Consider the following 24,335-nt stretch of genomic DNA (forward strand, 5'->3'; position numbering starts at 1 on the left):
TACCTGTTTGCATTGCCATTTTTTTTTTTAATTTCTCAAAAGATATGCTAAGAAGAAGAAGGAGGTGTATATGTTAAACAGCTAGTTGAAATTGGCTGATTTCAATTCCAAGTTTCATAATTATATACTACATTATAAGATACTAACAATTTTGTATGGATGAACTAGTTAACAAACCCTATAAACAAAAAGCCAGCAATTAAATTGTGCTGTACAAAGTGCTACTTTTTTAATATAAATATTTTCAAAAGGGACCTGGAGATGAAGTTAGAGTGCATTTTTATGTGATCTGAGAATGATCACTTAATAAAAAAAAAATTTATGTAAATTACTTCAGTTAAAACAACAAGGAACATTTACAAGTCATACAGGAAACATAGCATTTTTAAAGTTTATTGTTTTTTTCTGTTTATCAAAGTGCCATATGCCCATTTTAAGAAGTTTAGAAAATTCAGAAAAATACAAAGACAAAAATAATCCTACCACCCCCAACTAGTATTAAGAAATTTTGATGCACAATAAGCATACAGAATTTCAAATTCTGCATTCCAATTCAGAATTGAATTCTAATCAGGGTGTTCCGAGTCCAGTTCTGTCTAGTCTAAAATGAGTGACATTGTTGCCAGTATTATAATGGCCCAGTATCTTCACTTTATTGTAGTTCTATGCTGTGCTTGTATATAAGCAACAACTAACAAATGTGTACGCTACTGTATATGGTAGAAATTATATGTTACAGAAATATTCACATATTTGCGGATTCAAGGTTTGCTTGTTAATTTCTATATCTCCTTCCTCATTTTTTGTCTGGTAGTTTTTTAATAGCAAAATATCTTTTTAAAAAAATCCTAAGGGATAGAATTGTACTAAAAACTGTCAGCTTCTATAGATATTTTTACAATAGAAAAACCTTTCCTTCCTGCCTCTACATGGGCAGGTCGATTTTCACTGAAAACGGCTTCAAGCTGGTTCTAATATTTAGTCACTTATGCAGGTGCGTTCGTCAGCGTGCAGTCTCCATCCCGTATCACATTCCCAGTGGAAGGTGCCCAGAGTGTTAATACACCGCTGCTGGCAGCCTCCATTCACCACCGCACATTCATCGACATCTAGAGGAGGAAGACAGATGGTCAGGATTACAATGTCATTCCAATGTCAGCTTCGAAGAAGTGGCACAATATTTCTTTGATACACAATATGTGTTATATTGTACAAAGGCACCAGCTCTGTTGCCACAAATCTTTGCTTGTTTGATCCATTTTGTTTCATCGTGTAAACAAGAAAATGTACCTAGAAACTTTATTGAGCTTTTTAAAGCCCATCAATGATGAGCATAGGGATTGCTCATAATTTTCTATTCTTCAAATATTGGTTAATTAGACAGATCTGAGATATAGGTATTTCCTTGGGGAAGGAAAACTGGAAGGGAGAATTACAATAAGCTACTCTATCAGGAGCAACACACGCTAGTAGATAAACACCTATTATTGGTTTGGCACTGCTGAATAAAGCCAGTAATAGAGTCAAGACCTTGAATCTCCTTCTCATGTGCTGTGATGAACATCAGGGCAGAGACAGATAAATTAAAATGTAACCATGGTTTGGTGTTCTTAAAAATATACATTTGTGTCACTGATTCAGCTTCTTCCTTCTCACTCAAGATGCCATTTTCAGAAATACCATGTTTATATGAGTAGTTACTTTAATTTTAGAAAAAACAGAAAGAGGTCAAGATTCATGATCACCTATGTCTTAAGATCAGCCAAGGTCATGATAAATGAATTATGATGTTCATCTTCTGTTTAGAAAAGAAAAATCAATTTCTCTCTCAGAAGCTACACTTCCTTGTACCCTGTGTAATCAGTACTTGTGTATCTAAAATCACAAAAAGAAGACAGCCATAAACCTAGGGAGGTATTTTCAGGTAGCCGGTGGATAAAGAAATTCTAAATGTTCTTGTTTGGGGATTTATTTTTAAATAAAAACCTATGACTTTTGACAAGTTGCAAAGAAATAATCATCTTTCATAAAGGTAGAGATTTAGCATAGCAACGCATGTGTCTAATGGATAAAATGCCTGCTAATGGATAGTTTTCCCTGCTCCCAATCTCAGATATTCCAGCAAGAATATTAGGAATGAACATTCTTCACTAAAATATAGTCAATCTACTAGACAATCAGCATTACAACAAGCAGCATAAATTCCACAGGGCAAGATCCTTATTCAAGAAGACATCAAAATGGAGAAGTATTACTATTGCAATGACTCATCATAGCACCTTTTCAGGCTAAAATCCTATGATCTGTAATGAGTGCTTTGTACTGTAATAAAGACTAGAGGATATGACCTGAGTGAAGCAAAAGAGTTTTCTTTTACTTGGCATTGAATTTTTTTAATAAAGGAGACAAAATATATACAAAGAAGATATAAGTCATCAAATAAATCCGATACTTAAAAACTACTAGTTCTGACTATTTTACACAATTTAGTATTTTCCTTTAAAAAGTAGATATTCTGGTATAATTGCTGATATTTTCAAAGGAATCTTATTTTAAAGATAAGAATTACTGACTTTTCAAAGTGCTAGGATTTTTATTACGTTTTGAGTCTGTGATAACCAACCTCTAGGTCTTTTTCATATAAACTAATGTTAAACCAGAATTCTCTAAGTGTTACTTGTATTTTTACGCAGGGTTCAATATTTATGCTGGCTAAATTTTTATCTTTCTGACTTTAGGGTATTATTCTGTGGAGTTAAGATATAATTTTGAATCTTAATTCTGTTAAACCCCAAATTAGATATCCTTCCCAGGTTTTAAAATTTTAGACATAAGTACAACTCTTTTTAAAAAATTATTATTATACTTTAAGTTCTAGGGTACATGTGCAAAATGTGCAGGTTTGTTACATATGTATACTTGTGCCATGTTGGTGTGCTGCACCCATCAACTCGTCAGCACCCATCAACTCGTCATTTACATCAGGTATAACTCCCAATGCAATCCCTCCCCACTTCCCCCTCCCTGTGATAGGCCCCGGTGTGTGATGTTCCTCTTCCCGAGTCCAAGTGATCTCATTGTTCAGTTCCCACCTATGAGTGAGAACATGCGGTGTTTGGTTTTCTGTTCTTGCGATAGTTTGCTGAGAATGATGGTTTCCAGCTGCATCCATGTCCCTACAAAGGACACAAACTCATCCTTTTTTATGGCTGCATAGTATTCCATGGTGTATACGTGCCACATTTTCTTAGAAGTACCATATGACCCAGCCATCCCATTACTGGGTATATACCCAAAGGATTTTAAATCATGCTGCTATAAAGACACATGCACACGTATGTTTATTGCAGCACTATTCACAATAGCAAAGACTTGGAATCAACCCAAATGTCCATCAGTGACAGACATAAGTACAACTCTTAATTTTCGAGCATACTAAACTTTAGATCACAAATGATTTTGCCATTCTCAAGAGTTATTGCAATGTGCCATATATATTTAAATACATTGAAAATGTCTTAAAGGATGCTACTTCTGAGGGGGGAGAAAATGTATTCAAATGGGTTTAGTGCAGGGTATGCATGGGGCTATGTTGGACAAAACGATTTAGTCATATCTATGATGTTCTAATGTTTTACAAGAAAAAGGTATCCAGTTGTTACTTATGTAATGAAAACAAATTTTAAAGAAAACAATATAGTATGACCACCTCCCTTGACCCACCCACCAAACTTCAATAGTTTTCTGACAAAAGAAACAAAGTTAGTGAAAATAAGAAAAATCACTGAGTCCATTCCAAAGATAAGAGTGGGCATAGATTTTGAGAATGAGTGTTCTTTTTAATATGTTTTAATGTGTTCATATTCTTTTTTTTTTTTTTTTTTTTTTTTGAGTCTCGCTGTGTCGCCCAGGCTGGAGTGCAGTGGTGTGATCTTGGCTCACTGCAACCTCCACCCACAGAGTTCAAGTGATTCTTCTGTCTCAGCCTCCTGAGTAGGTGGGATTACAGGTGCCCACCACCACACCTGGATAATTTTTGTATTTTCAGTAGATACGGGGTTTCACCACGTTGGCCAGGCAGGTCTCCAGCTCCTGGCCTCAGGTGATCCACACGGCTTGGCCTCCCAAAGTGCTGGAATTACATGTGTGAGCCACTGCACCCAGCCTAACATGTTTATATTCTTAATATGTCCTAGAATTTTAATTAAAGTACTATACCATAGTTGAAATAAGCATGCATAACACACACACACACACATACGCACACACACACACACGCAAACCAAACTTTCTCTGTATTTTGAGTCAAATAGTCTTGGGAAAAAACAGTGTTGAAACTTATTAGCCAGTTACCTTGCCTCTCTGAGACTCAGTTTCCTCATCTATAAAATGAGATGATAGTGATGGCCACATGTACTGTGCTGTGATGTTTTTCCTATTCATATCTCAGATTTTGGTATATGGTAATGCTTAAGATTATATGTAGAAATTAAACAATGTTTTTACTCTACTAACTAGTAGAGCTAACAATATAAGACCATGAAGTGACAGTGCATGGCAGGAGCAGTGAACAATATAGAAATTCAGAGGCAGGAAGTCCATTAGGTTTAGGGGAAAAATGAGAATTGAGTGCGTGGAGAGGAGAGTGGACAATCCAAAAGTACAGTGGTTTGTCTGAAATTTAGCATTTAGATCTGTCAGGCTAGAGAATAAGGTCAGCAAAAGGAAGTAAAATTGAAAAACAAACCTAAGTCTCCTTTTGTTTAATTTGGATGGTAAAGCATTCCTCTTCTTGATTTAAAATACAATACATTTCTGGGCAGGTTGAGACATAATAGGCTGTGTTCACACCATAGCAAAGCAAACTTATTAAAAGTTAGAAAAAATCAATCACTTATAGAGTGGGACCAAATACTAAGCAATTGGTTTGACTTCTTTTTTCTTTTTGCCCTTTCAGAATACACTGAATTTACTGATTGGGCATTGTGTAATCAATAGTCCTCAAACTTGGCAGCACATTAGAACCACTTGGTAAGCATCAAAAAATACCAGTGCCAGGGTCCCACCCTTACAGGGTCTGAATTAATTGGACATGGCTAAGGCCTGGGTATCAAAATATTTTTAAAGCACCCTAAGTGATTCTAATGTGTAGCCAGAGTTAAGATTGCCTGGTGCAGTAAGTGTTTTAATTACCTAGGGATTTTGTTAAAATGCAGATGCTGATTTAGTAGATCTGCAACTGAGGTCTGAGATTCTGCTTTTCTAACTAGATACAAGGTAATTCTGATGTACTGGCTTGTGGACCATAAATTCCAACTGGTAAGAGTGTAGAAAGTAGTCTGTTTAACCATCAATGTCACATGAATCACAAATATCATAATTTGGCTCAATTTCTCAGTTGTTTAATTAAATTAGGCCAATTCAGTTCAAATTCCTAAATCTATACTCAGACCAACATATTTAAATACATATATGTATTAGAGTAAGCAAAACTATGTAATTTCAAGACAATTTTAACATTATATATTATGAGAAATGATCTACCTCTGTTAACCTGAAGGAAATGTTACTTCTTTTCTGATTGAATACTTCTGATATAGGATGAAACTGGGTTAAATTGCTATGATATTAGACCCTTATGCTGGAACTGTCACAAGTGATTTTCTTGGCTATCAAGATTCTGCCCAACAAAGTTAAAAACCAGAAATTTCAATATTACATTAAAATGTTATTAACAAGTATACTTCATGTGAAGAAACAATTTTTCAACAATTCTCTGAGTTATATCTTCATGCTAGATGCTTACGGAAAGTCTTGCTCTTAGAATTGGAGTTCCAGGACACTGCTGGGAATAAGGATAAAGTGATTAGAATTTTCTCAACATTACTGCTGTGATGTGGATCCAAGATTTCATGATTCTATGCTATAAAAGACTGTCAAAAAGAATAAACTGTGTCTGCTATTTTTCCTTTTAATGTCCTTTCTCTAAATATTTTTGCTCTATGTATCCCTCAAAACTATTTCCTCAGATGGTCACATAATATAATATCTTAAAAGAACGCACATTATTAGCAAATGTATTTTGCACTTAAGAGCTCCCTGAGATTGTTTGTTTTGTTTCCAATCAAAATCATTTCATGTTATTTCTTTTAGATTGTGTAACCATTTAACTGAGAAACAGAGTAAGATAAATTATTCTTCCTTTGCCTTTTAATATACTACTCTCAGATACCTGTTGATTGAAAATAAGTGCTCCTAGGGTGCTTTATGTTGGAGATTGCACTGTAGAGTGTTAGGTTTGGAGGAAATATTGAAGAGTTTGGTGAAGATTCTGCTAGGTTTTCCATGTGGCCTCACTTTCCTGTGCTCTACTATAGTAGAAATCACTCTATATATCAAAAGTGCTTATTTCTTCCTTAAAATTCTGGAGTGCCTGATAGAATGAATTTCTTAAGGGGTTAGAGATCCCATTGCCTTAAATATTTTCTGGCATAAACACCCTATATATGTCATATGGATGGATGGATGAATGAATAAATGAATGATTAGTTCGAGAGTCATCCACACCATTCAGTCTTTTAATGCAGCTATACTTACTGATGGAATTTCTCAGAATTGGGCTCCTTGACTCTGTTTACCCTCTTTTCACCCTCACAGTAGACTCTTGACATCTATTTTTGACTACTGACAAGTAGCTTGAAACATCTGGTTACAAAATAGTCTCTAAATCTTCTGAGGAGCAAATATGAATTGTGTCTGTAATGAGTATTGGCTGGTTGTCTGTTTGGGATTCATCCATTTTCCTTCTTTCATACTAAATAAACCTGGGTGTTCTCAGGTTTTCTATAGGTAAATTTTACCTCTTTCACTTTAGAGATATCATGTAGTTTATGTGGGATTGATAAACACTGCCCCTCTTCCAAATCCAGGATGGGCTTTATTTGGCATAATCTCATCTATATTTACCACAGTAATTGGATCAGGTAGTCCCTTCATTAGCATATGACTTTCTCATGAGGAATGCATTACTTCAGATGAGATCCAGTCAGTAGGAAGCTCAACATATAGACTGGGGATCCTGGGACATAGATGCTCTCTTGCTCTGGAAACTATAATGTATGAATATGAACCATTTTGCATAACCACTTTGCTTCCATGAGTGAAGCTACACTAAAGATAAAGTCAATCGATACGGGACAAAACTGAAGGAATTACAGAGAACTGGAGTTGGAGCCCTGATTAAACTATGCCTGAAGTCCTGCCTATCTCTGAACTTCTGTTAGGTGATCCAATAACTCCCTTTAATTATTTTTTAGTTAAATGACTCTGCTGCTTGTAAACAAAATTATCTTTACTGATGCATGCTGTAAACTGTAGCAGCTTACAGTGGGAGAAAATCACCAAGTGCAGCTTAAATGTAACATCTACTTTTCAAAAAGATTTGTTGTCCTCCAATCTGTAAAATGACTTAATCTGTATTTCATAAAGTATATAAAAGTCATACTTTCCAGTTGTTCTCTACAGAATTTATTGGAGATATTATATTCTGTTAAAATTATAATGAATTTGATGGTTCATCTTGGTTCATCTTGACTGCAAATGCTTAGTGTTTATAAAACTGCCTGTACAAAGTTATGATAACACCTGACAGTGGCAGGGATACTAAAGTTGGCTTCTTGAATGGTTTCTTCATGGTGAATCATCCTACTTCTTTTTTTTTTTAATCTCATCCTTTATCCTGTGTGTTTCCTTTTCTTCTTTCCTTGGCAGCTACAATCTCTGGTATCTTGAAAGTCAGATCTAATTAAGTAGGAAATAAATGCATGCTGGTAACTCTGTGGATTTTATTTTCCTAATTTCTGCTATTGCTGTAAATAAAAAGAAGTTGCCAATTTTCTAGCACAGGCATTCGCCAAGCAATAACAAAAACCACTTAGTTTAGAAAAGAGGCAAATAGGATTTTTGAAGAGAATGACTGTACTAAGAAGGAACAAAGCTTAAAGGACTTATCTTGTGCTAAGGATAGGAGGAGAGTTCATACGTTCATAGAATATGCAATTAGTTTGGTCTATCTAGAGGGAGAGTTAAAGTGGAAAAAGATTTTGCTAGAGATGTGGCAGGGGCCTGATCATGGAAAGTCTTTTATACTTCATTAAGGAGTTACGGCTTTACTTTATAGGCAGTGGGCACTCACAGAGTGAAGAATAGATAAGAGGGGTGGCAGACAGAAGGCAGAGAAGCCAACCAATAACTGTTGCCAAAATCCAGATGAAAGACAATGAGGACGTAAGCTAGTAGCAGAAGAAATAGAGAGATGTGGCAGATATAAAAGAACTTAAGGAGAATAAATCAGTATGACTTGGTTATTAAGTGAATGTGATGGAGAAGAAAGAGTCAGGGTCAATTGCCTTGAATAATTGGATAGATAGTTGTGGCATTCACCAAAATAGCACAAGAGAAGAAACACTGCATATTAGATGAATAGATCAGTTTTAGAAATAAATATTTTGACGGGCAAGTACATAGGTCAAAGACAAATTTTGTTATCTTCTTGTTATTATCTCTCACAGCCAAAAAAAAAAAAAATAATAAGGCTAGTTAAGCATCCTCTAGTAAGTGAGGAAAGGAGGATATTTATCTGCTTGGAATTACATAAAAACAACAGTTTAAATACATACTGGGTCCTCTCTCTCCACCTGTGTAAATGTGGCTCTGATTAGATGATGAAATATTATCAGTTTAAAGTTTCTGGTTTTATCTCTGCCTTGCCTGATCACCAAATCTATTTTCTTTTGAATTATCAAAAGGGATGAAAAGCTGGGGATGTTATTAGGCAGCTGAATATGTGGGCTAAGATCAGGGGAAAAATGTGAGCTGATTTTTCAACTACTATCTACATATACAAGTCTGAAACTTAGAAGTCATCCTTGACACTTTCCCCTCCTTCATCCACAACCAACCTAACCCCAAATTTCACTGTATCAAAGTTACCTTCTAAGACATGTCAAATCTGTCCATCCATTTTTAATCTCCACTGTCACCACACTAATTTGAACTACATTGATGGTTGCAGTAACCTAATAACAGCTCTCTCCATGTTCACCATGGGACCCTCCAATATCTTCTATATGCCACACCACAGTGATCTGTCTCTCTCTACTATATATATACACATACACAAAATACATATATATGTGTATCTATATATACACACACTAAATATATATTTACTATATAAATATAAATTTTGTGTATTTTAGTATTTAGTATAAAAACATATATATATTTACTAAACTCTGGTACCAATTGAGCCACTCCATTAATACAGTTTTATATAAATATATATACACAGACTATATAGAGTTATATATGGTATAATAAGTATGTACTATATAGGTATATTACTACATATAATTATATTATATACTAGTATATAATATAGTATACTATATTTTACTACACTGATAATTTATTTAGTATATATAGCTGTGTTAGTGGAGTGGTTCCACTGGTACCAGATTTAGTGGGCTGGGTTGACAAAGAAGTGGGAGATAAAGGAAGAAAGACAGGGAATTAAGACATGCCTCGTAATAAGTTTGACTGTTAAGGAGAGGAAGTTGTAGTTGTACAGTAGAGTGTGGTAGTGGAAGAGGGGAAGTTTTTTTTAACGTGAATGACACTTGCAGAAGTTTACTCATTGAAAAGGACCAACAGAGAGATGATTTAAAGATACAAAAGAGAAACAGAATTCTCAAACCACTGAGAATCTCAAATGATAATACATTAGTGCATTCTAAAATAAAGTATATATTGGGAAAGAATCTGCCACAGGCCCTGGTTATCCCTACATATTCTTGCTGGCTATGCTAAGAATTCAGGGCTCTGATCATCTTTACCCAAGCCATTTTTTAGGGCTATAGTCCCACAGAGAATTGAGCTAACATCTCCTTTGACAAAAAAGAATAGACTTGTTTCCACTAACTATAAAAGCGGTAGATGCCCTAAGCTCAGTGTTTCCCTGATATAATGTAACTAATTGCAGGTGCAGGCATTCATAATGGGCTGTTTGTGTGTCCTTGTTGTGAGATTTGGGGGAACACGGGGAATTCACAAAAACAAATGAAGGCCTGGCTGCTCCTTTTGTCATGAGTAATAATGTCTTTTGTTTCTGACCCAGGAATCTCGTATCTTCTGCCAGCAACTGTGAAACAGTCAAAGCTTGTCAATATAGAAGTAGAGTAAAATCTCAAACATTGCACAGTTCTTGACAGTAGTATGCAGAATAATCCCATTCACCATTGCTTCAAAGAGAATAAAATACCTAGGAATCCAACTTAAACGGATGGGAAGGACGTCTTCAAGGAAAACTACAAACCACTGCTCAACGAAATAAAAGAGGACACAAACAAATGAAACAACATTCCATGCTCATGGGTAGGAAGAATCAATATCGTGAAAATGGCCATATTGCCTAAGGTAATTTATAGATTCAATGCCATCCCCCATCAAGCTACCAACGACTTTCTTCACAGAATTGGAAAAAACTACTTTAAAGTTCATATGGAACCAAAAAAGAGTCTGCATTGCCAAGACAATCCTAAGTCAAAAGAACAAAGCTGGAGGCATCACACTACCTGAACTCAAACTATACTACAAGGCTACAGTAACCAAAACAGCATGGTACTGGTACCAAAACAGAGATACAGATCAATGTAACAGAATAGAGCCCTTAGAAATAATACCACACATCTACAACAATCTGATCTTTGACAAACCTGACAAAAACAAGAAATGGAGAAAGGAATCCCTATTTAATAAATGGTGGTGGGAAAACTGGCTAGCTATATGTAGAAAGCTGAAACTGGATCTCTTCCTTACGTCTTATACAAAAATTAATTCAAGATGGATTAAAGACTTAAATGTTAGACTTAAAAACTTAAAACTATAAAAACCCTAGAAGAAAATCTAGGCAATACTATTCAGGACATAGGCATGGGCAAGGTCCTCATGACTAAAACACCAAAAGCAACAGCAACAAAAGCCAAAATAGACAAATGGGATCTAATTAAACTAAAGAGCTTCTGCACAGCAAAAGAAACGACCATCAGAGTGAACAGGCAACCTACAGAATGGGAGAAAATTTTTACAATCTACCCATCTGACAAAGGGCTAATATCCAGAATCTACAAAGAAATTAAACAAATTAAAAAATCAAACAACCCCATCAAAAAGTGGGCAAAGGATATGAACAGACACTTCTCAAAAGAAGATATTTATACAACCAACAGACACATGAAAAAATGCTCATCATCACTGGCCATCAGAGAAATGCAAATCATAACCACAATGAGATACCATCTCACACCAGTTAAAATGGTGATCATTAAAAAATCAGGAAACAACAGGTACTGGAGAAGATGTAGAGACATAGGAATGCTTTTACACTATTGGTGGGACTGTAAACTAGTTCAACCATTGTGGAAGACATGGGTGATTCCTCAAGGATCTAGAACTAGAAATACCATTTGACCCAGCCATCCCATTACTGGGCATATACCCGAAGGATTATAAATCATGCTGCTATAAAGATACATGCACATGTATGTTTATTGCAGCACTATTCACAATAGCGAAGACTTGGAACCAACCCAATGTCCAACCCAATTAAGAAAATGTGGCACATATGCACCATGGAATACTATGCAGCCATAAAAAGGATGAGTTAATGTCCTTTGTAGGGACATGGATGAAGCTAGAAACCATCATTCTGAGCAAACTACTGCAAGGACAGAAAACCAAACACCGCATGTTCTCACCTATAGGTGGGAATTGAACAAAAGAATGCTTGGACACAGGGTAGGGAACATCACACACCAGGGCCTGTCGTGGGGTGGGGTGAAGGGGAGGGATAGCATTAGGAGATATACCTAATGTAGATAACGAGTTAACTGGTGCGGCACACCAACATGGCACATGTATACATATGTAACAAACCTTCACATTGTGGGCATGTTCCCTACAACTTAAATTAAAAAAAAAAAAAAAAAAGGAAATCCCACCCATGGGCCAGGTGGAGTGGCTCATGCCTGTAATCCCAGCATTTTGGAAGTCGAGGTGGACAATTCACCTAAGGTCAGGAGTTTAAGATCAGCCTGGGCAACATGGCAAAACCCCATCTCTACTAAGAACACAAAAATTAGCTGGGTGTGGTGGCGCATGCCTATGTAGTCCTAGCTACTGGGGGGCTGAAGCAGGAGAATTGTTTGAACCAGAGAGGGGGAGGCTGCAGTGAGCCGGAATTGCACCACTGCACTCAAGTCTGGGGGACAGAGTCAGACCCTGTCTCAAAAAAACAAAAAACAAACAAAAAAAAAAAACATCACACCCATGATCATCTACTACTTGGGGTTAGAGAGAGCATGTTTGTTGCAGAATGGAAGGACCTAGGGAATAGTAGAGGATTCTATCAATTCCTGTTGATTCCTTGTAGCCTTGAAATTATCAGGAAAGCATAATTCTGGGCAGATCTCTGTCTTCTTGAGCCTGATTCAACCACTTGATCCTTTGTGTTAACTCAGAAGGAGTACAGAAAAGATGTCATGCTGATGTGTCTTTAGGTGACTTCTAAAGAACAGCAAGGACACAAATACCCAACCCAGGAAACAACAACTATTGTACTATATCCTTAGCTTGCTGAGTGCAGAGATGGTATTCATTTTTCTTACCACTGTGTTTCTAGTACCTATTTCAGTGCTTGGTCCATAGTAGGTGGGACAGCCTTGCGACTTTGTACAGCTCTGGGTCACTGGGGAGCTGGAGGAGCAGGATGAGGCTCCACAAGCTGGGAATTGAAAGTCAGAAATGGTGTTCAGGAATCAACCTCTTTTTCTTCCATCTCTCCAACTGACCTTACTCCTTCTAACTGACTCCACTCCACATCCCAACCAAGCTGGTCAAACTAACTAAAATGACCTAGTTATTTCTTAACACACAGAAACCTTATAGTTTATATCATGCTTAGGAGTTTGATAGAAACTGTAATAATGATGAATGAATACTAACTCTGAAAGGCTCTAGTAATGCATTTACCTGCATAGAACTTTTTTCCTCCTTTCTTTTCTCGGATTATAGAACTCCTCATACATATGCTGGGATGAAGTGGGGGTCTATTCCCATTCCCATGACCCAGAAGCACCACAGAACCATAGGGTGGGCACAGGCACCCTGGCTGAGACAACCTGAGGACTCCATCTTTCTAGTCACAAGCAGTAGATCAAGAAAGGGCATACGACCCAAGCCAAATGAAGTAAAATTCTACCAGGGACTTTTGCTAAGGCTGTTAGGAAACAAACCAACACCACTACCTTTTCTCTGGAATCATCCATTACAGAGACAGTGAAAACTTCCAGGTTCCAGGGGATGTGTTTTTCACCATAGGGAGAGTCTACCTGAGAATAAAGACAACCTAGAGAAAGGTAGAACTGGGAAATGAAAAGAGACAGCCCTCTGAAGACAGCGTTTATGTGCCTGGATACAATTCTGCCTGAAAGCTGGGTAATATCTGCATTTTTCAGTTACATATTATAATACTTCCTCCCAAAAAACAGTAGCAGCAGCAATTTAAGCTGATGTTAAGTAAATTTCACTTAGTTACAACAAAGAGTCTTGATTAATCCAGGGTTATCTCAGAAATGAGCCCACCATCCTGGATGACTCAAAGAGCATCTTTAGAGAAATGCATCTGCTATTCCATATTCCTGACATAAGACAAGCCACTTCTTTGTTCTTCCTAAAACCCTATGAGACAGGAATTATTATTCTCAGGATATCTCTAAGTCATTGTTCATGTTTCTGTTGAGCCAGTAACTGTATGCTTTGGGTAATATTTTGGGAGCTCCCATATGCCATGACAATGAAAATATTTATCAGAGCAGGTAAACACTGTTGACTGTTACTCCATCAGGCCTCCTGTCTACAGACTGTTTTATGGCCAATGGTTCTACATTCTGGGTAATCTAAGAAAGAGGAGTGGCAGATAAGGAACTGGCATGTCTTGGCTTCCTACCTTGTTTGACTTTAATTAATTTTGTCCCCTTTTGTCCTCTCTGAAACTTTAAAAGATAAGAATTACTATGAATTTTAAAGATAATGAAACGATTTTAAGACTTCAAGAAATTAGGAGATATGCACAAGTCCTGTTAGTGATGGATCTCAGATTTGAATTAAGATAAAAAATCAGATAACTTTGAGTCTGTGGTCAACATTTTTTTAAATAAGCATGCTGTTCATGTTTATGACCATTGCTGGTTTAGTAATTTTTGCTTTGCTCAGATGAGAATAGCATAAACAGCTAGATGATAAAATGTCTATGGAAGTTCTGATAACAATTTCCTTTACACAGAACTCCTCCCCTCTCTCTCCTTCCATTTATCCCACCAAATGCCTGGTTTGTTATCTAATTCTAGCCACTAACCAATAAAGTGTCAAATGATAAACTAGACAAGAGAAACATCCTCTTCACACAGTGAGAGATAAAGAATGACTAAGACGGATGGGAGAGTTGATGGGAAAGCCGATATAACCATAATGGACCTCTGCACATGATTTTACTTATACTGTCCTGTAGTTTTAGTTTGTATTTTTATGAAAAGAAATAATTTCCGTGTACCAAAACAAATAGAATCATGTATACTTCTTGATTTTCATGGCTGATTTCATGATACTTCATGTTCTATAACATTTATTACATATTGCTTTTCCTTTTGGGATACTAGATTATCATTGGTGGCACAGAGATTCTAACTGTGGAAGAGAGGTTGTCTTATGAGGGCTAGGCATGTACTTCTTCTCTTCAGTAATCCATATATACCTTTCCAACTTACGCTCATGCATTTGACTACTTAACTTTTATTTTATATTTCAAAATAGTTTGCTCTGTTATTACTAGTCATACAGTCTGCTCTCTCCCCTCCCTCTTTTATTTTTCTCTCTTTCCTCCTCTACCTCTACAATGTTTGGTGAATTTTATCCAACTATAAGCTTAGTATCCTTTTCAGCAAAATGTAATAATCAACTAGCTATTTTTGCAGTCAGAAATAAGAGGTCTGTATATTCTGAATGCCTAAAGACATATTATTTAGGGAAATCTGACATACTCCTCAAATTACCTTCCTATCCTGTAAGATTTCTTATTTTTTTCACAAGTTAGAGGATAGAATTTTCAGGAAAGTGAAGGAGATACAAAACAACTATGTTTTCTTTTTCTGTTTGTTTAAGAAAATATAGCAAGAATTTCTACTTACTTGTTTTAAAGAAATCTTATTACTTTCCCTCCACTCTTGGATTAAAAAACCACATCAGTGACCTCATTTTTATTGATTTTTCTCTTCATGATGAGTCATGCGTCCATGCTTCCTTGCATGCTACTAATTTTTTATTGGATTCCAGACATTGAATTTTACCTTGTTAAATGCTGGACCGCTCTGTATTCTTCTAAATATTATTGAGCGTTGCTCACAAATGTAGTTGTTACTTGGAAACAGTTTGATCCTTTTGTGTCTTGCTTTTAAGACTTGGTATATAAGACATGAACAGTTTTCAGTCAAAGGCTAATAATACCAAGGAATGTAATTGACTATTCATCCCAGTGTTTTGTGAGTTGTGAGGTTTTCTAGTCTGGTTGGTGAGAAGAGGGATGATTCCTATCTTTATGTGAACATTATTGTCAACTGTTTTTTCTCTCTAATACTTTTGAGTGCTCCTTTCTCCAGCCTTGTGTGACTTCCTCACATGCATGTGTTGATCAGTACCCTGCTAATACCTGAGGAAAACCCTATGCTAATTTTTGTGTCACCATCATAGCTGCCCACAAGGTGCAGATACGAGTCTGTCTGAGGGCTGAAACACTTAAAAATGTGAAAATCACTGTACCCTCTTTTTCCAACTTGATTTCCTTCTACAATCTCCCTCTTCTTCCAAATTGATTTTCTTCTACAATCTCTCTATTTTTGTGATGTGAGGTAATTTTAAAAAATAATAATAAACAAATATGCAAATATTGAGTTTATTGTTATTTGTGAGAGTTTCATTCTGATTGGAGCTTATATAGCCATTCTAAAGGTGGCACTTTCCCTACCACTTAGATAATACCTTTGTGGTGTTGCCCCCAGATCTTCACTGTATCACATTACCAAATACATAGAATGTGGTGACTGAGAGCATCAATAAAATTAGTTGTATACCAATTAAAATATATAAAATTATAAAAGTGGGACTCACAATTAAAAATTCACATCATTTTCTTCTAGTACACATAATGTTTCATTCTTAAATCAGTGAAAAATGTCAATTGTTTATTCTTTGTAAAATTACTTTAGAGAATTAAAATAGTTAAACATCCCTTATTTACCAAATGATGTTGTGATTATTGATTTCATGAGGATATACTTTCATTTATTCTCAAATATTAGCTGTTACAATGTTTATGTTACTTTTTTTTTCTTTTTTGAGATGGAGTCTCGCTCTGTCACCCAGGGTGGAGTGCCGTGGCACAATCTCGTCTCACTGTAAGCTCTGAGGCCTCCCCAGTTCATGATATTGTCCTGCCTTAGCCTCCCAAGTAGCTGGGACTACAGGCACCCGCCACCACGTCCAGCTAATTTTTTGTATTTTTTAGTAGATACGGGGTTTCACTGTGTTAGCCAAGGTGGTCTCCATCTGCTGACCTTGTGATCTACCCGCCTTGGCCTCCCAAAGTGGTGGGATTACAGGCGTGAGCCACCGCACCCGGCCTACAGTGTCTATTTTCAATGAATATTTGTTGAGTGGAAGTAAACCACTGGTTATATACTTGGCAAAACAGTCACATTTTGACTTCATTTTGTCACTCTTTGGATATTGTCTAATTAGGGCTTGCTAGACTTTAAAATGTACCCCAAATACCTAGGAGTCTTGTTAAAATGATTAATCTGATTCTATAGGTATGGGGTAGGGCCTAAGATTCTGCATTTCTAACAAACTCCAGGCGATGTTCATGTTGCTGGTCATGGATCACACTTTGAGTTTCAAGAGCATAATAAGTAGTACTTAAACGTGGGTGCATAAGAATAACTTGGGAAATTAGTTTAAAATGAAGATTCTTATGACTTATTGTCCACATTTTGTGATCCAGCAGTTTCAGGGTACTGTGATGTGCATTTTAGCAAGCTCTCCAGATGATTCTGATACTATATGCCAAGGATCACACTTAGAAAAAGATCTAAACTGTAAGATTTAAGGTAGCTGTGTATTAAAAGTTCCCAAATAATTAAGAAACTATTTTTTCCATTTACTTAATGCCCCAAATACAGCCTACGGTTTAATGACAAAATAAAAAGGATGCCTGAAATTTGCTCTTTATTTATATTACAAAAGCTTGAATTTGCGTTACATGTTCGTGAAGATAGTTAAATTGTGTCACTTCTAATGCCATTTGTTTTTCTCCCCTAGTAAGAATTTTTATTAATAACACTAGAAATTATCCAGTTGTAGGGTTTGAAAGGACCTTAGAAGATAAACTACACGAAAAGGTACACTATAGGAGTCCCTTCATCAACATTTTAAACAAATGACTATTCAGACTCTGATTAAATACTTTCAGCTATAGGGAGCTTGCTGTTTTATCTTTCCTATGTCTTCTTATCCCTCCTGCTGCTACTTCTCCTCCTCCCGCTTGTCTTTTGGTATTTATGTGACATAACCACATTACACGACATTTGAAAAGGGAGAAAATCCATAATTATATGGTTTTTGAATCAGAGAAAAAGAGATATTTAAAACATAAAAAATTGTATATAAAAGACAAAATGAATTAAAAAATTGTATATAAAATATAAAAGATAAAATGTAGTAAAATTGGTACCTTTCTTTGTACTTTAATACTACTAAGAATAGACATTTTATACAGTTATAGACAAGTTATACAGTTAGTAAGATGTCTGTTTATGTTTTTCACCTGTTACTAAATTACATTCTACTGTTCTTTCTTGTACCTTTCTTTGTCTGATGTTTACCAAAACTAAACACAGAATCGTTTTTTTCTTCTTGCCAACAGCCTTCAATCAAACCTCCAAGAAAGATCAATTTAATTGAAAGTGCACCTCCAGATATCCAGGACTTAAGCATTTAATTAAAAATCCATTAAAATAATTGTATTCCCTGTTAATGTAGTCACTTAACCTGTAGTTAAATATGACTTCTAATATTATAAAATAGCTCATATATAATCTGATGCTATATTGCTTAAAAAATTCCAGAAACATTAGCACTTATAAAGTATAAATGTGTTGAATTCAAAACCCTTAAGTTACTGTGCACAAAAAATTGGTGCATTGATTATATTTTAATGTCCCAACTGAAAAAAAAACAATATTTCTTTTCTCATTGATGTTGTTAATTTCAGTCAAAAAATTAGAATGAAAATAATATAATTTAGAGCTCTTTCCATTTCAAAGTTTAAGAATAATCTAAAATGTTTTCCTATAATTTATTTGCTAGAGAATTAATTTATTGATGACAATATAAGGTACATATAACAAAGCAAATGAATACAATTAAACATAAAAATAAAACAGTCATGTGGTAAACGACTGAATTTTAATCTCTAGACAAAAGCAGGTAACCTTTTCAGTTTTGAGTGATTCAACACCAAAAGACTTAGCCTATTTCTCCACCTGACCCCAAACTTCCATTTGACAACTTATCTCTCCTTTCACCCTGGCTCCCAATTCATCATTCTCTCAGGCCTTCCCTTACCTCTTTTCACCAGCCAGGGTATCATGCTGTCCCCACTGGCTCTCCAGAATCCCTTCCCCTGATCCTATACTTCAAGTACTGTGCCATTTCTGACTGATACCCACTATCCACAGGTGCCAACTTATCCATCAGGTACTGTGCCTAAAACCCACAATACTTTTAGAGGCCTACATATATGTTTTAATATCTTTAAATCAGAAGAAAAAAATTTAAGGTTGAAAAATATTTTCATGTATAATATTAACATAGTCACCTTTATACCAATGTAGTTATAAATCATACATTTTAGTTTTGTACTATGGAGAAAGAGGTCCAGTAAAATGAAAGTGCCCAGGGCCCACAGTAATCATAATGTGGCTCTGCCATCCAGTTATTCTGCTTTATCTCCAAAGACACTCATGAAACACAGCATTACTGAAGGAACTATGTATTATTTACCATTCAACACATGTTGATTCCCTATAGAATTCTGCAGTGACTATTCTAAGCTTTTAATATGTGCCCCCCTTAAGATACATCCTCACACACACACCAAACACATGCACGTGTGCACAAACACACATACTCAGCACCAGCTTCGTGAACAAGTGACTGGTGTAATTACAAAGGGCCCTGAACTTAGAAGTGTCCCATGCTCAGGGTTTGATGGCCCCTGCCTGCCATCTTGAAATATCTATTAATTTTTTCTTGGAATTTCTTTTTATCTTGGAATTTCCTTTTAGTCAGGTGGGACAATGGAGCACACACCAGGGACTTGGAGCATCAGCTCATGCACAATTCCACCTGTAGTCTTGGGAATAGTAGATACCCAAGAGAGATGTATTAATTTAAAATGAATAATAATATACATACTTGGTAACAAAATACTTGCTTAACCTAAAAGAGATATACTAAAACAATTCACTTATTAAGAGACAAATCTTTATGAAAGATGAGGAATTTCAGCTGGGACATGAAAAATTATCTAAAGGCTTCATTAGATGTAGAAGTAAATGACCCCTGGCACTTAGCATAATATCTTGGGGATAGTAGATACCTACGAGAGATGTATTAATTTAAAATGAATAATAATATATACATACTTGGTAACAAAATAACTTGCTTAACCTCAAAGAGATATAATAAAACAATTCACTTATCAAGAGACAAATCTTTGATCCAAAAGAGCCAGTGGTACCAAGAATATATTTGGCTGATGTTAGAAATATTTCAACAAATGTCACAGGATGGACCGAGATTTAAGTCATTCATTTTTAGAGAGTGTATCTGATTCCAAAAGGGAGAACTCTGTTAGCACCTGATGTGACAATGTTAGAAAAATACATTGTCAGGCTTATCATTTAAGAGTTTCTGACTGCAGGCAAACAAGACATAGATGAGGTTCTCAGTGAGAATTGAACAAGGAAGATAAATTTGTAAGGGCTGAAGTGCTTTAGTAAAGAAACATGCGTCTAACCCCTGTGCTCTTTCTTCCACTACTGTTCTGAATGTGATTTTGTGGATTCACAAAGGCAGCACAAATGAAAGAGATGGAAAAGTACAGGCTAGTAGCATTCAAAAGGAAGCAAAAGCTGTCTGGATTCAGGCTGATAACGCTGAATTTGTCTAGGGACGGATTCTCTTGAAATTTGCACTTGATGCTCAAGAGGCTGTACCAAGAATTATCAGCAATAAGAAGGCACTCTAATTTAGCTTATGAAGCAGTTAGTGCTCTGGTTGAATGGACATTGATTAGAAATTGGAAGAATGTGCTGTAGTAGGTCAGAGTTTTATCATGTATGTTTCAAAAACGGGAAGTTCAACCCAAAATATAAACTATATTTAGAGGTAGACTTTAATTTATAAGATTGTACCTATTTATGATAAACCTGGCATTTGCTCTTACACAATGTTGTAGAAGAACGTGGATTCTCAGAAAAGAGAAAAAGCACAGAAGAAGCTGCCTCAGAGAAAAGGAAAATATAGATGAGAAGAACATAAAGTTCCTTTAAAATATATAATAGAACATTTATTTTATCATTAACATTCTACTCAAAATACCAAAATAAAAATGAAATACTTAAACTTTTGCAAAATATAATAATCAAATATGGAGAAAAAAATAAATAATACAAAATTACCTATTTAATAAAATTAATTAACTGTAACAAGTTAAATATATCTTACATAACACTTAATTTATATTCTTTTACATGCTTATATATAAATGGTAACTTTACCTTATAGAATATTATGCAGCAGTTTTAAAAAATAAGTTTTATTTCAATGTGCTGGAATGAACATATATCTATGTCATAATACTAAATCAAAGAGAAAGAAAGAAAAGAGTTCATGAAACTATATGTGACATGATATGGATGACTGTGTGTATGGACATATAGCTATATATGAAACAGAGAGAGAACCCCTTATCTGGAATGCTTGGAACCGGAAGTGTTCTGGGTTTCAACTTTTTCAAATTTTGGAAAGTTTGCATTATACTTACCAGTGAGTATCCCTAATCCAAAAATCTAAAATTGAAAATGCTGCAATGAGAATTTCCTTTGAGCTTCAAAAAGTTTCAAATTTTGGAGCATTTCGGATTTCATATTTTCAGATTAAGGATATTCGGATAATCAACCTATGTGTGTGTGCATATACGTGTGTGTGTGTGTGTGTGCATCTAAGTAAATGTTTTGAATCTATACACACACACAAATACATATATATTTTAGAAGGAGACTACTAAGTCTAAGGATGCCCAGAGAACTGATAACAGCAGTTAAATCCTGGCAATGGGAAGAGTAAGCACAAAAGGTAGAAAGATTAGTGAAGAAATAATTTCACTTCCTCATTATTATTATATGTAGTATAATAAGAATGAATTGCTTTTGTGCTTTTAAATTTACATGAATTGTGTCTCTAACACTGGAGATCTGAAATCACCAATGTCATGTGGATGCTAATCTCTATCAGACAGTGAATATATAACATATTCTATATATAATAACATTGCTGCAATTATGCCTTTCTAGGGTGTTCTTTAACTTCTTCAGTGACTTAAGATGAGCTAGAAGCAAAGCCAATTTCCCACATTTCAGAATCTAAACTTCAGAAAAAAGCATCATTATTTACCACACAGAAGATTTATTTTATTTTATTTTATTTTATTTTATTTTATTTTATTTTTATTTTTATTTTTATTTTTTGAGACCGAGTCTCACTCTGTCACCTAGGCTGGAGTTTAGTGGTGCAATCTTGGCTCATTGCAACCTCTGTCTCCCAGGTTCAAGCAATTCTCCTGCCTCAGTCTCCTGAGTAGCTGGGATTAGAGGCATGTGCCACCACACCCAGGTAATGTTCGTGGTTTTAGTAGAGATGGGGTTTCACCATGTTGGCCAGGCTTGTCTCAAACTCCTGACCTCAGGTAATCTGCCCACCTCACCTTCCCAAAGTGCTGGGATTACAGATGTGAGCCACCGTGACTGGCTAGGTTTTTAAGTATTTTTAAGTGCCTGCTCCAAACATATGGTAGAGTAAGTTATATCTGATATCTACAACACCATACAAAAGTACCTCAGAGATATTGCAGGTTCAGTTCCAGACCACTGTAATAAAGTAAATATGGAAATAAAGTGAGTCACATGAATTTTTTGGTTTCTTAGAGCATTAAAGATTATATTTATACTACACTGTAGTCTACTAACTGTGCAATAGCATTATGTCTCAAAGACAATGTACATACCTTAATTAAAAATACTTTATTGCTAAAAAATGCTAATGATCATCTGAGCTTTCTGTGAGCCATTATCTTTTTCCCAGTGGAGGGTCATGCCTTGATGTTGATGGCTGCTGACTGATCAGTTGGTAATTGCTGAAGTTTGGGGTGATGGTAGCAATTTCTTAAAATAAGACAAAATTTTGTTACATAAATTGACTCTGCCTTTCATGAAATATTTCTCTGTAGCACACAATGCTGTTTGATAGCATTTTACTCAAAGTAGAGCTTCTTTCAAAATTGAAATCAATACTCTCAAACCTTGCTATTGGTTTATCATCTATGTTTATGTAATATTCTAAATGCCCTGTTGTCATTTAAACAATGCCCACACTCTCTCAGGATTCCTTCTCAAGAAACCACTTTCTTTGCTTATCTATAAGAAGCAACTCCTCATCCATTAAAGTTTGATCATAACATTGTAGCAGTTCAGTCACATCTTCAGGCTCCACGTCTAATTCTATTTCCTTTTCTGTTCCCACCACATCTGCATTTACTTCCTCCACTGAAGTTTTGAACTCCTCAAAGTCATCCACAATTGTTGGATGAAGTCTTGAACTGCTCAAAGTCATCCACAACTTATTCCAAGCTCCTGTTCATGTTCATATTTTGAATTCCTCCCATGATCACAAGTGTTCTTAATGGCATCTAGAATGATGAACTCTTTCCAAAAGATTTTCAATTTATTCTTCCCAGATCTATTAAAGGAATCACTACTTATGGCAGCCATTGCCTTATGAAACATACTTCTTAAATAAATAAGCATCATTGTCACTCCTTGATCCATAGGCTGCAGAATGGGTGTTGTGTTATCAGACATAAACTCATTAATCTATTGGTACATCTTCCTCAAAGCTCTTAGGTAACCAGGTGTATTGTCAATGAGCAATAATATTTTGAAAGAAATCCCTTTTCTCTGAGCATTGTCTCAACAATGGGCTTAAAATATTTCATCAACCACACTGTAAACAGATGTGCTGTCATCAGGCTTATTTGTTCCATTTATAGAGCACAGGCAGAGTAGATTTAGCATAATTCTTAAGGACCTTAGGATTTTTAGAATGGTAAATAAGCATTGGCTTCAACTTAAAGTCACCAGCTGCATTAGCCCCTACCAAGAAACTCAACCTGTCCTTTGAAGCTTTGAAACCAGGCATTGACATCTCTCTAGCTATGAAAGTCCTAAATGGCATATTCTTCCAATAGAAGACTGTTGCACCCCATTGATAATCCACTTTTTAACACAGACACCTTTATCAACTAGCTTAGCTCTATCTTCTGGATAACTTGCTGTTGTTTCTCTGTCAACACTTGCTGCGCCAACTTGCACTTTTATATTATGGAGACAGCTTTCCTTAAACCTCATTACCCAAGCTCTGCTGGCTTCTAATTTTCCTACTGTAGCTTCCTTACCTCTCTCAGCTTTCAAGAAAGTGAAGAGAGTTAAGGCCTTGCTCTGGATTAGGCTTTAGCTGGAGAGAATGTTATAACTGGTTTGATCTTGTACCCAGATCAATACAACTTTCTTCATACAGCCATAAGGTTTCTTATGATTTATGGTTGCATTGGAGCAGAACTTTTAATCTCCTTCAATAACTTTTTTTTTCTTTTTTGCATTCACAACTTAGCTAACTGTTTGGTACAAGTGGCTTTTGACATGCTTTTCTCACTAAGCTTAATCATTTCTAACTTTTGATTTAAAGTGAGAGACATGTGAGTCTTCCTTTCACTTGAACCCTTAGAGGCCATTGCAGGGCTTTTAATTGGGCTAATTTCAATATCGTTG

At 35.7% G+C, this 24,335-nt stretch overlaps 1 protein-coding gene across 5 annotated transcripts in view; it reads right to left on the bottom strand.

Moving 5' to 3' along the window:
- Window positions 1-281: 281 nt before the first annotated feature.
- The window catches only part of LOC103221287 (EGF-like and EMI domain-containing protein 1), a 476,806-nt gene continuing 452,752 nt past the window's right edge, over window positions 282-24,335 (bottom strand). For all 5 annotated transcript variants that reach the window (XM_073023479.1, XM_073023478.1, XM_073023476.1 and 2 more), the window contains one exon: window positions 282-1,109. The gene's annotated coding sequence lies outside the window, so the exon portion shown is untranslated. The remainder of the gene's footprint in view (window positions 1,110-24,335) is intronic.

This window comes from Chlorocebus sabaeus, chromosome 15 (assembly GCF_047675955.1).
Source record: "Chlorocebus sabaeus isolate Y175 chromosome 15, mChlSab1.0.hap1, whole genome shotgun sequence".
Taxonomy (NCBI): domain Eukaryota; kingdom Metazoa; phylum Chordata; class Mammalia; order Primates; family Cercopithecidae; genus Chlorocebus; species Chlorocebus sabaeus.